A 14651-nucleotide genomic window follows, 5' to 3' on the forward strand; every position below is an offset into this window, starting at 1 on the left:
CAAGGGGGTTGGGTGCAGTCTGAGCCAGGTGTTAGCCAGATCGGGGGTCCTCGGCTGCAGAAGCTGGAATGTTACCTCTCTGGCGGAGAAGGAGGCTGAGCTGGTGTGCGAGGCTGAGAGATTCCAACTAGGTACAGTCAGACTCACCTCAACGCACAGCGTGGGGTCTGGAACCACGCATCCGAGAGGGACTGGACTCTTATTTTTATTCTGGAGTTGTCCCAGGTGAAAGGTGTCGGGCAGGTGTGGGCATATTGCTTGCCCCCGTCTCTGCCCCCTGCATATTGGGGTTCAATTTGGTGAACGAGAGGGTAGCCTCCCTCCGCCTTCAGGTGGGGGGACGGGTTCCGCTGATATTTATGGCCACGCACCCAACAACAGTTCAATTTATCCACCCTTCTTGGGTTCCCTAGAGGGGCTGCTAAAGAGCACTCCTACTGGGGACTCCCGCATTCAACTGGGAGTATTCAACGATCAAATTGGGAACGACAAAGTGACTTGGAAGGGCATGATTGGGATGAATGCCCCCCCGCCAATCTGTACCTGAGCAGTGCTTTGTTATTTGACTTCTGTGTCCATATGTGCAATTGGCACCAAAGCACCGTAGACCACAGTTCTTTTATCAATCTTGTGGTCGTGTCGTCGGATTTGAAGCCGTATGTCCTGGACAAATGTTCTGAAAAGAAGGGCTGTCAACTGATCACCACCTGGTGGTAAGCTGCCTCCAATGGTGGGGGAGGATGCTTGTCAGACCTGGCAGACCAAAACATAACATGAGGGTCTACTGGGAACATCTAGCAGAGTACTCTGTCAGAGGGAGTTTCAACACACACCCCGCCAGAACTATAACCATGTCCAGAGGGAGACAGGGGACATCAAATCCGAATGGGCCATGTTCATGCTTCCATTGTCGAGGTGGCAGAGAGGAGCTGCGGCCGTAAGGCGGTTGGTGCTTGTTGGGGTGGCAACCCTCGAACCCGCTGGTGGACTCCAGTGGTGAGGGATGCTGTCAAATCAGGTCTTTCTGGCCTGTGAGGCTCTGGAGGCAGCTGACAGGTACTTGCAGGCCAAGTGGCATGCATCTTCGATGGTTGTTGAGGCAAAAACTCAGATGTGGGAGGAGTTCGGGGAGTCCATAGAGAATGACTTCAGGTGGGCAACGAGAAAATTCTGGTCCATCATCCGGCGGCTCAGTGGGAGCGGGGCACTGCTGACCTCAACTTGAGACATTGTAGATCGGTGGCAGGAATACTTTCGACACCTTCTGAACCCCAATTGAAATGCCTTCACCCGGAATTTGGCCTCAAGTTAAAATGAATGTGACTAAAATTATACCAAAAAAATTATAAAAAAAACTTTCCAGCTGGGATATAACTGATGCCATGGGAGCATCTAATATTGATGCACTAGGATTGACAGTTCTGGTGTTGACTTGGGCATTGAGGATGAGTTGCACCTGGAAATGATGGATATTTTCATATTTTTGTATTATTCATTAATATTGATCATATTGTAATTTTTTTTTCTTACATTATGTTTATTCCACATAACAAGCTCAATTTTCATATATATTAGGAAACATCAGATTAAAATACATTAATATGAAATTTCTGAACAGGGATTCAAGCCCATAATGGAATCACCAAAAACATGCATCTGTTTAAATAAAAGGAAATGGAACATAACTTTTTCCAACCGCCTTGTGAGATTCTAATCTGATTGAAAGCAAACAGTGGATCATGATTGGAAGTCCACAAAAACAAAAGTCTGCAGACGCTTCCTTTGAGTCCCTGGATAAGCAGGAGGTTGCTTTAAAAATATTTAGAACAATCACCCAAGAGGTGTTTCCTTATGGTTTACATTTGCCTCATTCTTCATGCTTTGTGAGCATAAACCCAACACATAAACCCAATCCACTTACAAGCACAGAGCGGACGAAATGGTGGCATATTTCCAAAGAGAGCTGGCAACCGGAGCTCTTCATCTGGCAACCTCTGTGACCTCCTGCTCTTTCCAGGGACGTCGACTGTCTTCACAGTCATTCCTTGAGAGCAGAAACAGCTGTGGTTTCATAATTGTGAAAACATTATGCAACACCTTGAGGGCTCCTGTTAAGAGTCTAACAGGAGTGTGTCACCGAGGTCCTCAGTAACACGCTAAGACCTGATGAAGAAAGAAGGAGGGACCTTTTCTCAAGGTCTCAGCAGAAACTTTGCATACAGTAATGATAACTCAGAGTGCTGTCGCCTCACCGTGACCTGGGATGGTTATGTAACTTCTGCTGAAAGAAAAGCCAAATATACATTTTGTGTGAGTGTGTTTTCAAAAGCAAACAAGCAATCCCTTGCACTATTGTACTACATTACTTTGAATGTACTCTTTTGTGTTCTTCTCAACGTCTTATTTCATCAAACTATACAAATTCCCAAAAAGTTTTGACTTTGTTGCTCAAGCCATGGACATTAGGTGAAGATGACATGGCTTTGCAGGGAGCTCAAATTGTAGCTCAAATTTGAAAGACTTATCTTCTTTAGAAGTCGCAGAATATTTTCATTTTATTCCATAGGTTATTCTGGTATTTCATTTCTTAATCTATTCATGTTTTTATTCAGTTTTTTTTATTCTATTTATTTATCAATTTATAAACATAGAGAGAGATTTATTGTATTTTCATATCATATCCATACCCTTATCCAAACGGATGGAGAGATTCGTCCACAATTTTCAATCTACAAGGTAGAAAGGTAAAGAAACTGTGAGGTGAAAATTAAAATGAAAAAAGAATAAATAAATGGTTTACAAAATGAAATAATCCATCCATTCATCGCTCGCCGGTTATCCAGCACTAGGGGTCACAAGGGATCCTATAGCCAATCCCAGCTGTCATTGGCCGAGAAGCAGGGTACACCTGGTCACCAGTGAATCGAAGCGTTACATATACCTAAAAAAGAATAATTCCCTCACTCTCTCATTCAGGGCAATTTTGCCCTTGTCAGAATCAAACCAGAGTCCTTCGTGGTGTGCGGCCAAAGAACTAATCACTGTGCCACCATGTCGCCCTAAATAACAATTGTAATAATTTATCCTTTTTTAAACCCTATGGGGAAATTCATTGCAATTAACCCATCATGGATGAACCGTGCACAGTAGGCTGCTTTCGACCAGCGCCAGGGGTGCAGTTAGGGGTTCAGTGTCTTGCACAACAACACTTAGACTAGGAGGAGCTAGGAATCAAACCAGGAATGTTCGGTTCTAAAGACAATTGCTGTACCTCCTGCACCACACTGCCCTCAAAAATACATGATATTTATAATATGCTAATAAGGTATAAATAATATGATATACAGGTATTATATAATAATGGTTATAATAATAAGGAAAAAAAAGAATTAACAAAAACTAACAATAGATACATTTCATTGATATGAAAATACAACTTTTTACCTGCAGAAAGAGTCCAAATGACACTTCATGTTCCTGTGCAGATTAGAAAGACAAACACACACACACACACACACACACACACACACACACACACATTTATGAGTTGACAAGCATTGACAAGTTGAAAATACCATTTCACAGTCTGTCCATTCATCGCCTGGTCTTCAATTTGACCTCTAACCTCAACATTTCAATTCAGATCAAATGCCTAAGAGACAGAGCCATATGCATTTTCATATTTCTGGATTGTACTTCAGCTTCCAGTAATTTTCTCTGTTTGATGGAAAATCCAAAGGGCTCAGAATCCCGTAGGTTTTAGATACTAAACTCTTCTTGGACATTCAGTGTTGTGTCACATTTCTGCATCTGTACGTGTAACCACTGACATTTGGCCATAAATCCAGTGGATATACATGATAATTTTTTTTACAATTACTGGGATTATGATTAATGAGTATCATTAATATTGCCAAAAACAAGGTATTACTTTGTTTTTTTTTTCTCTAACTCAAAGTAATTCAATGATTTATTATTGATCCAGATTCCAGTCGGCTTGCAAGAAATATAATCCATTTCACAAAAATAAATTTATATTTAGATTTCATTATTTTGATTATTGATGTCTGACATTGAAACTGTCTTCCCGAAGCCTCTCCCTCTCCTCAGTGTTTGTTACTGTGGCTGATGAATAATGAATGTATGTGTCTGGCTCTTGACATGTGTCTGCCATCGGAGTTTGTTCTTTGACTGAACTCTTGTTCTTTGATGGAACTCCACTATGAAGACACACACACACACACACACACACACACACACACACACACACACACACACACACACACAGAGTCATGCTTGACTACCTATATTAAAGGCACTTATTAGAGGCTCTGCTGTGACATCTGGCAGCTCATCAAATATTAAAGCTCTGTCTGCAGCAGCCGCCGCTCTGACTCTCTGCCAGATGCAAATGCAGGCTGAGCATGTGATGTGTATTCATACTGCATGCGCGTACTTGTCCTTGCACCATTGCAAAACTTTCCTGCAACCTTAGAGGTGTTTTGTACTTAAGTGAGAAAGAAAAAAAAAGACAAATAGATAAACAGGAACAGTCATTGCAGGAAGAGGTAGTCAGTTCACAAACTCATGGTTCCTTCATTCGTTTAGTCAGTTTCTTTTGTTTTCTGTAACACTGAAATTACATATGCTTGTTCGCCTTCTGTGCATGTTCTCTTCCTTGTTCTGTGCCTTACTGCTAAGATATAAACAAAAAAATCAACAGTTTGGTTGTGTGTTTCTCTATGATCGTGCAGCTTTTAAAGATATATAACATAAAGTGTCACCTGTCACACATGTTATAATAAGCATATGTGAAAAGCAGATGGCTGTTTAATGGGTGAAAGTCAATCATTTCAAATCAGTGTCAGGTGTAATAAAGTAAGAAAAAATTGCCTTATGGCCTTAAATCTCATGACAAAATCTCTTCTTGTGTAGATTTAATTGCACTACTTAAACATAATTGCATTTTCACGGATGAAAAGGGTTTTCACAACCTTTCTATCTATTAAGCGTATAAAATCCTGTGAGCATCTTGTCTGCATTTACATTGGAATTAATTTTTTTGTTTCCACATGTTCTTTTTTTGAATAATTTCAAAGGGCATTACCCCAAGAACAGTTTTCCTCTCTGCACTTCTGTCAGTCTAATAGAGAATGTTGGAAAACTCCCTATCACCCTTGCTGTTTTACTTGCTTTTATTCATTTCAAGTGGATGGCATTTATTCAACTACAAGCGTCACAAATAGGAACAAGTACAGTACTTCAGTGTATATGTGTATTTCTACATATCAGGTGACAAGATATTACTGTTAACCCTCCTCTTGTGTTAAAGTCGCCAGCGACCCGTTTTAGTTTTTAAATGCATAAAATAATCACTTAAATTGTTTTTATTGCATCAAGGCTTCTTGACTTTGTCAGGAACCTTGATTTCAACAAAATTCAACAAAAACATTTTTTTTCACTGCATTATAAAATGCTCTAGTTAAAATTATGTCCTTTGTAGTGTTCGGGTCGGTTTCGACCCGGGTATAAAAATAAGATTACAAATCAATAATTATAGCCAAAATTTAAATCATAAATGCATTGTCAGCCAACACGATGACAGCCACCTCCTCCCCCAATCATGTGAGCTTCTGGGGATGATCATTTGTCCAGTATTGCTCCAAAAAACAAAACAAACAAAGATGAGCATGTCCAGTCACGTCCTTGACATGACCACTGGACTGCAGGGTCACAATATCACTTGTGACATTTTTTTTACCACCTATGACTTTGGACAAGAACTTCCCAAGAGGAAACTTACCATGGTGGGCACAGTGAAGAAAAATAAACCTGAGTTGCCCGCTGAAATCGTGCAGGTGAAAGACAGGGTTCCACTTTCCTCCAAGTTTGCACTTACAGACACCACCACTGTTGTCTCATATTGTCCAAAAAGAAGACAGAATGTGATACTTCTGTCTACTCTTCACAAAGCTGCAGTTGTGTCATCAGGAAGTGATAAAAAGCCCACAATAATCCTTGACTACAATAAAAACAAAGGAGGAGTGGACAACCTGGACAAGCTGACAGCCACCTACACTTGCCAGCGTATGACCAGAAGATGGCCAATGATATTTGTGTTATGACCTGTCCTGTGTTTCAGTGTGTTCATTTTAAAGTCCTATTGCTGACATTTTTTTGTTTCATTGCATTTTCTTGAAGAAAATATATATGGGTCGAAAATGACCCATAACACCATAGATGTTACTATAGTTAAAAATTTTAAAATGAAAAAAATAAATCAACAAATTCATTTCAGAGATGTGTTCTATACCCCTTACCAATATTCTGGTAACACAACATCCTTTAATGCATTTATATTATTCTCTTGAGGTTAATTTTTCCGTTTTTTATTGAAATCGAGAAGTATACTAATAACAATAAAAAGGCCCAGAGAACCACAACAAAAAATTTTAAATCCAATATTTTCATGGATAAGGAAGCCTAACAAGGTAACCAAGAGATGAGAAAAAGAATTGGAATTTCAATTTTTATTTTTGGTGTATTTTAAAGCTGATTTAAGACACGGGTCGAAACCGACCCGTTAACACCGGGGATGCTACCTGAAACCTAACACAGGAGGAGGGTTAAATTGCATTCAATACTTACTTTTAAGTGTATGAATAGAGGTTAAAGGCGAGAATTGAATAACCAGTTGAATGTATCTGCTTCAATGACAAAAAATAAATAAAAAAAAATCTTATTCTAAATGCCATATAAGTTTAACATCTAAATGTGTGAAATGTATTTATGAAAAGAAATGTAATATAGTTTTCAGGCTGTGACTTAAGTATATTAACTTCCACAAATGTTATTCACAACTACTGGCAGCTCCAGCAGGACCATTGGAGGAAAACAAGCAGTTCCTGCTGCAGTGTCCTTCACAGAAGAAGAAGAAATGTAGTGGAACACTAAAAGAAAAGGTCTTGAAAAGAGCCTTAAAGCCACTTCCACATTCACCTGCTTCATTGAGGAAAAGTAAGGACTGAAATGAAAATGTCATGAAAGGACGAAAAAATACTGAAAAACTTGCACCTTGGCCATCAGTCCATTAGTCCACAACAGAGGACAGCGAAATACCTGCAGGAAAGTGCGTGTGCAGTGCAAGACCAACCCGCATGTGTGTGTGTGTGTGTGTGTGTGTGTGGGAGTGGGGGGAGGGGGGTGGTAGCTCGGCGGACGCCTGCTTCAAAAGCATGGCCTGTATCGTACATGTGCCCCAGTTACTCCCTGTTTGCAGAGACAGCTGCAATAGCTGGAAAAAAAAAAAAAAAAAAAAAAAACAAGAAACAAAAAAAGCCTAGCTCTCAACTTCAATCTGTGTTCCGTGCACGGACATGGAGAGGGATCCATTTAATACCCACCCTGGAGGGTGAGATGCCGACACACCGGAAAACAAAAGACTGAGGTGGAAAATATTCTCCGCTGGTGAGGCAAACCGGGTTTATCCCAATTGGGCGCTGGAGGAAAAGCTTACATTGAAATGGAAGTGATATAGTTGGAGGAGGAGCGGCACATGTTAGAGAAAGTGTAACTGGTGCTGAACTGAATTCTAAGCACGACACGCATCGTGGGACAACAGCTCTGAGAGCGAAAACTCTTTGTGCTCCAGTCGGAGTCTTCCTCCGCTTTTGGAATAGTGGATGGAGGAGGCCCGGGTTCTGTTTTGGTGTGTTGGGAGCAAAGACCCTGTTTCCAAACGTTAAGACAGATGTGATGATTTCAGGTGATGCTCAACTCCAGCGACAACGCACAATCTCATCTGATTGGAGCACAGGATTTTTCCCTCTGAGGTCATCATTGTGGTGATGTTAGATGATCCGCTCTGCTGATGGATATTCCTTTTTCATTTAATTTTCACAAACCTATTATTCTTCTGCTTCTGTGGGTCTGTCAGACCCAAACCCATCCAGAGGAAACTTCTGCATGTGTGCATGTGTGAGTGCCTGGTGTGATGTAGTGGAAAATGTCCAGCAGTGGCGGAGCAGTAAAGGCGGAGAGAAGCGTAGTGTATCCTGCAACTGTGAGGCTCCTCCGAATGCAGGGAGAGCATATGTGTGTGTGTAGAAGAAGGGTTGCTGTAGGTACTGTGGGTACTGCACACCTTGGTTTCAAAGATGACCATCTGCCTACCCCATATTTTCTCCATCAGGGATCAGGTCCTCCTTGTTTGCAGTGATAATGGACAGGCTGACTGGTTAGATTAAACAGGAATCTCCATGGACTACGATGTTTGTAGATGACATTGTGATCTGTAGTGAGAGCAGGGAACAGGTTGAAGAAAATCTAGAGAGGTGGAGGTATGCTCTGGGAAAGAGAGGAATGAAGGTTAGTCGCAACAAGACAGAGTATGTGCGTATGTGAATGAGAGGAACCCGGGTGGAAATGGTGAGGCTACAGGAAGTGGAGATCAAGAAGCTGGAGGATTTCAGGTACTTTGGGCAGTCATGTAAACGTGTGAAACATATTTATAAAAAGAAATGTAATAAAGTTTTCAGGCTGTGACTTAAGTATGTTAACTTCCACAAATGTTATTCACAACTACTGGCAGCTCCGAGGACCATCGGAGGAAAACAAACTGTCCGTTGCTCTGGACTGTCCAGAGCAACGGAGAGTGTGGAAAAGAGGTGAAGAGACGGGCTCAAGAAGGTTGGACTGGGTGGAGAAAAGTGTCAGGGGTACTATGTGATAGAAGACTATCGGCCAGAATGAAAGGAAAGATGTACAAGACAGTGGTGAGACCAGCGGTGATGTATGGACTAGAAACTGTTACAATGACCAAAAGACAGCAGGCAGAACTAGAGGTTGCAGAGATGAAGATGTTGAGGTTCTCCTTGGGAGTGACCAGGATGGATAGGATCAGGAATGAGTCTATCAGAGGAACAACACACATAACATGTTTTGGAAAGGTCAGAGAAGCCAGACTGGGATGGTTCGGTCATGTACAGAGGAGGGATAGTAAATATACAGGGAGACGTATGCTGGAATTGGAGCAGCCAAGCAGGAGGCCTCGAGGAAGACCAAAGAGAAGATTTATAGATGTAGTGAGAGAGGATACGAAGGTAGTTGGTGTGAATAGGGTTAGATGGAGAAGGTTGATTGGCTGTGGCGACCCCTAAAGGGATAAGCCAAAGGGAGAAGGTGAAGTTATATATATATATATATATATATATATATATATCGTATATATATATATATATATAAAAGCAACATTAATAACAACAGTTATAATAACAATAATAATGATAATAATAATACATATTTCTCGATGACCTTTTTGGGTTTTACAGCATGTTATGTAGGAGCTCTGTGTATGTGTGTTTTTTTTACCTGTGTTCTCGCAGGCATGTCATGTACTTTAAGTTCAAAGTGGAAGAGAAAGAGAGAGAAAGAGAGAGGGCGTGAGAGATTAATTAAAATCAAAATCCAGGTCCTTTTGTTGATGGTTGTGAAACTTGAAAGTTTGCATTTTTGAAGTGAAACTTCATCTGAGCAGACACTGAGGCACAGGAGAATCAAGAAGTATCCTCTCATCCTCTTCCTTCATCCCTCCACCTGTTTTTCCATCAGCCATCTTTTCTTTTCTTTTCTTTTCTTTTCTTTTCTTTTCTTTTCTTTTCTTTTCTTTTCTTTTCTTTTCCTTTCTGTCTGAATAACTTTATTGGTCACACATTAAACTGGCTGGGCTGTAACGAGACCCATTTTACCGCAGCAGTGGGAGTCACCATCTGCCTCCATCTGCTCTCTCACTCCTGAACGCCTACACACACACATGCACACAGTGGTGCGGACACACAACCACTACAGTGCAGATGCATGGGCTGAACACAAATTCCCAAACCGCATGTTGCTTGGAACCAAGAGTTGATCCAGACACACAACCGGCGGGGTGATTCCTAACCAGCTTGCCAGTGGGCCAACGAGCAAGGTGTGGTTGCTGCACTGGACAAGGGTTGATGGCAGGAGGAGAGAGAGAGAAAGCACAACAAACTTCTACTCATCTTCCGTACGTCTTCTTCCCTGTTCTCTAGATCAGCTTCCTTATTCCAGACAACTCAAGAACTACGCCGGCTGAGCTGTCAATCATGTCAGACTGAAAGTTGGTGAAGGGGGCGGACACCTGTGACAAAGATTTAAAGCCAATACTCTTAACAGCCATTTCCATGATCAGTTTTGAATATAAAGATCACACTCTGTCAGTAAACAACACATAACAACAACGATTCTACCCTTGTGCTTTCAAGACTCACAAGTATACAATTCTGACGGATCACTGCCGTTTTATTTTGCTTTTACTTTACTTTCACTGACAGCACTTGGGGGGTCAGAAACCTCGCTCGAGGCATTACAGTCACCGTCCTCTGTGTTCAATGGTCACTTTCTTCCTCTTATTGATGAAAACACACTGCCGAGGACAGTGACAATGTGCAGTCAATTTATGATCTAGTTTCTGAAAAATAATTCTATCAAAAAAAAAGATTGGTGTTGAGGTATCAGAGGTATTTAATTTAATTTAATTTAATTTAATTTAATTTAATTTAATTTAATTTAATTTTACTTTATTTTACTTTATTTTTTTATAATGTATATATTTTTATTGGGGAAAAACTAATTTAACCAAGAGAACAATCAGTTTTATGAATATCTGAACATGGAATACATTAAAAAGAGCAAGGCTCTAGATTAAGGCAAAAACAGAAATATGAAAAAAAGTTTGTTCTATTTTTTTCTCTACTTGTTTTGAAAGCCCTTGGAACATGGATGATTGTTTCATTTGAGTTAAATGAGACGATGTTCATTCATTAATTCAGTCCCTCGTAGTCTCATGGACTACAAGTGAGTTTATTCTGCACACAGAAGCCAATCAGAGTTGAGACGGGCTGAGAGGCGGGGTTTCACCTGGACAGGTCGCCTGCCAATCACAGAGCCATGGATCGGAACATATAACTGTCACAGTCTTGACCATACCTACTGACATCCAGGAGTCTTCATAGAACCAAATGTGTATGTTTGGGCAGAGAAATGAAGAAGGAGAACCTGGGGACAGCTCAGGAAACGTTATTTGAAACAACATAGAAAAACACTCGCGGCTAAACAAAAGTACATTTGGAGTGAGTTAGCACAGAAAAGAGCTGCACTGTATTCTGGACGCTAAGGGATGAAAATGGTCTTGGCAGGTACCTGTACTGCTGAGTTGTGTGTCTCCTCCCGAGGGAGAAGGTAATTGAAGCTGGGGCTGCTCCCCCACATGGCTGTCAGTCACCTCTGACGTCTGCAGGACAAAATGTTGCTTCTTCAATTAAATAAAAAGTGAGATTAACAGGAAGTAGAGCAGAGTGTCTCATCAAATCCAAGATGAATCAGATCCTGGAGCATTATTTCTATTTAGGGGAATAAAACAAATGTTGAGCCTAAACTTTTAATTTTTCCTTTATTTATTACGTATTCATTTATTGTGACTTGAAATAGCTATATAAGCAGGGATTTCAGGATGTCAACTCTGGATTTTGTTTATTTTTTTTCTGTATTTTTCTGTAGTTATAGCATACCCAGCGTAGTATTTTGATGCTGTATGCACATTTTTTTACATAGTTTTTTTAAATCATTTATGAATTATGATTAAAATGAGTCATTAATGAAAGTGTAAGAAATGAAATCGAAACAATCTTTATTTCCAGCTCCAGTTCAGATATGGCCATCTGAAAAGCAGGTGCGGGAAGATGAAGGCAAGAATCCTTCAGTGCTGCTACACGACTGCAAACTGAAGCTCACCAGATTAAACGGGGGTGGGATTATGAGATTTTTAAAGGGATTCAGAATGTAAAAGTCCCTCTGCTCTCCAAGAAGGTAAGACTCATCAATCTGTACATTCATTGCATTTCAAACCCATCTCATCGTTATTACTGTCACGTTGGCACAGAGGTGAGGCATCCGAAAATGTGCGATCAGACGTGGATCTTGACTCATGAGATCACTAACGTGCGGGCTCCTCATCCACGTGAGATGGAGGTGAGCGCACGCCGTGCTCACTGAAAGGAACGGTGAGGAAATGTGTTGGCTCTTTGTGGAGGTTTGAAAAAAAAGCCATCAAAAACCCTACGTGTGACAGCACCGCCACTCAAAGGGAAAATATCAGAACTATTTCCATAGGAGAAGTCAGACGCGGCTTGACACGGCTCCATCCCCGACACAGGAAACCAAAGAAATACTCCACAGTTTTGATGAGTAGAGTTTGGTCTTAATGATGAAAAAGGCTCTGAGTGATGATTCTTTGACTTCCCGTGATGGAAGTGAATCAGTAATAGGGGGTTGGGTCTGTACTTTAGAGCACTGACGCACCTAACATCCATTTGTTCATTCATTCATTATCTACCACTTATCCTACATTTGCGGTCATGTCTGACTGCTGGCCAGAGCTGCAAAGATTTGGGCTGGTTTGACACGGATCAAAAACCAGGAGGTAGGTAATACAGTGTAATAATAAAAGAACCAATCAGATCGTGCTCAAATGGTGTGTTACTGGAATCGAATACAGTCAAGGTGGAAATAAATGTTGGAAATAAGAAAACTTTTAAATCCAAACTGAATTTATTCTGACGCCCCTGAGAGGCTGCTTCTAGATGATGGCTTCAAGGAGAAGAAATCTAATTACTGATTCAAATTGCATTCACTGGAGGAAGAGAAAGAAAAGATGTGAAAGGGCTATCGTTTGAGTCATGGCGGTACCTGGCCGCCACACGTCTAAGTGGGTTTTGCCACAGACGTCTAAACCTGGGCTTAATCTGAAGCCAGGCTTGAAGGTGACTGCAATTAACCACATGTAAGACAGAATAGACAGACAGCAGCTGGATTAAAAAATAAACACAGCAGGGAGAGACAGATCCTTCTGTCTCCGGTGGGGAAACAAAGTATTTTCAAACAGCCAGCCACATCTTCAGTTAACTTCCTCTGAGCTACCAACAAATTGCACATTCTCATTCGGCTCCCACTGAAAACCTGTTGCCGAGAACCACAGTTGCACTTACTGAAAGGGCTTGGCTGAATTTACCTGCTCAGCCTGAGGATGAAGGCTTCCTGCCGCCACGGCGGCATGCATCAGATCAGTGGATAGAACGTCGCCAGACTTCTCAGCTTCATGATCATGACAACGGGCCTGGGAGCCATCAATTAGCAAAAAGGAATAAATCAATAGGATTGTCACGCGGTGAGATTAATGAAAGCCGCAAGTCAAAATACTCCCTGGAGGCTTGGAGGAGTTTGGCCCTGAAATAATTGTTTTTTTCAGGTGATATAATCTTTCATAATTTTAAATCAATCAAAATTAAATCAATTTGAATTTCAAGCAAAGATGTCATAGTAGATTTACCCGCTTTCTCAAGCTACTATTACACAGACAGATTTAATAATAGCTGTGTATTTAATAGTGTCAGGGAGACGTTTCTGAATCAACAAGACTAAATTTGATTGGGTTGACTTTACCTTTAGAAGATTTTAAATCAATTAAAGGGGTCAGAATGTTTCTATCTGCCTGAGAGTCTTTTCCCAAATCATGCTTTCTCATGTCATAGGGTCCCAAGTAGTGTGGCTCGACCTACTGCAGTGGTCCTGTTAGATGCCACATGATTGTTATTTCTTTAATGATGATAATAAAACTATTATTGCATCATGTCAGCAATTACCATGTGATACTTCTGTTATTAGTATGTGATCATTTGTGAGCCTTAAACCCCCTTGCCTCTATCACACCCCTCGATCTCGCTGTCCTCTATCGCTCTCTTTCCAACGGGTCGAGACAGAAGGCCACCCACTTGAAGCTTTGCCCAATGTTTCTACCTGGTAAAAGACAAAATTTCCTCGGCACTGTCTCCAAGCGCTTGCTCATGGGGGAATGTTGGGTTTCTGTAATAATTCTTAAAGAGTGTGGTAAGGGCCTGCTTTAAACCTCGAGTGTCAAATCACAACTCAGTTGTGATTTGGCGCTATGTTAGTGAAATCCTGACTAGACTTAAGGCTGTGCTGCAGGATGACATTGGCGATGACATAGCTTTGAGAGGACCAGCGACCGTGACAGCGTTGTCAGTGGGCTATTGATACAGCATTCAAACAAACATGCTGCCTTAAAGGTCTTCCTTAGATCCATTTCATCCAAAGCAATTTTATTTTTCTTGTATGTCACTGTCATTTGGACAAGCAATAAATAAAACAACTTTGATTTTTTTTCATTGTTGTTCTTCAGAGAGAAATGAGAAATTGTTTTTAGTTTCCTCCGACATTCATTGTCTAAGCCTCCGTGTATGTTGCCTTGCTCGTTCCGCATCTGTGTAATGATAATTTAGCGTGAGATCATTGTCATCCTGATATGTCTTTTAAGTTGATTGGGCCAGAAATACAGAGGAAAATGACAATCCAAGACTCCAAGCTAAATTATAACAATGCGGCGTGGAAATGGCCGAGCAGAGAAATTGCTGCTGGATGAAGAAACCGCTAAGGTCTTCTGGTCTTCACCGTCAGTTAAGTTGGATATGTTTGAGACCTCTGAGACCCTGCTGCCGTCTAGTTGAGGCAGCAACCAGATGATAAACCAGATTATAGTATTGTTTTGTTTTATTTGT

Source organism: Fistularia commersonii, chromosome 3 (genome assembly GCF_037954325.1).
Source record: "Fistularia commersonii isolate RoL2024-O1a breed Wild chromosome 3, RoL_Fcom_v1.0, whole genome shotgun sequence".
NCBI lineage: Eukaryota > Metazoa > Chordata > Actinopteri > Syngnathiformes > Fistulariidae > Fistularia > Fistularia commersonii.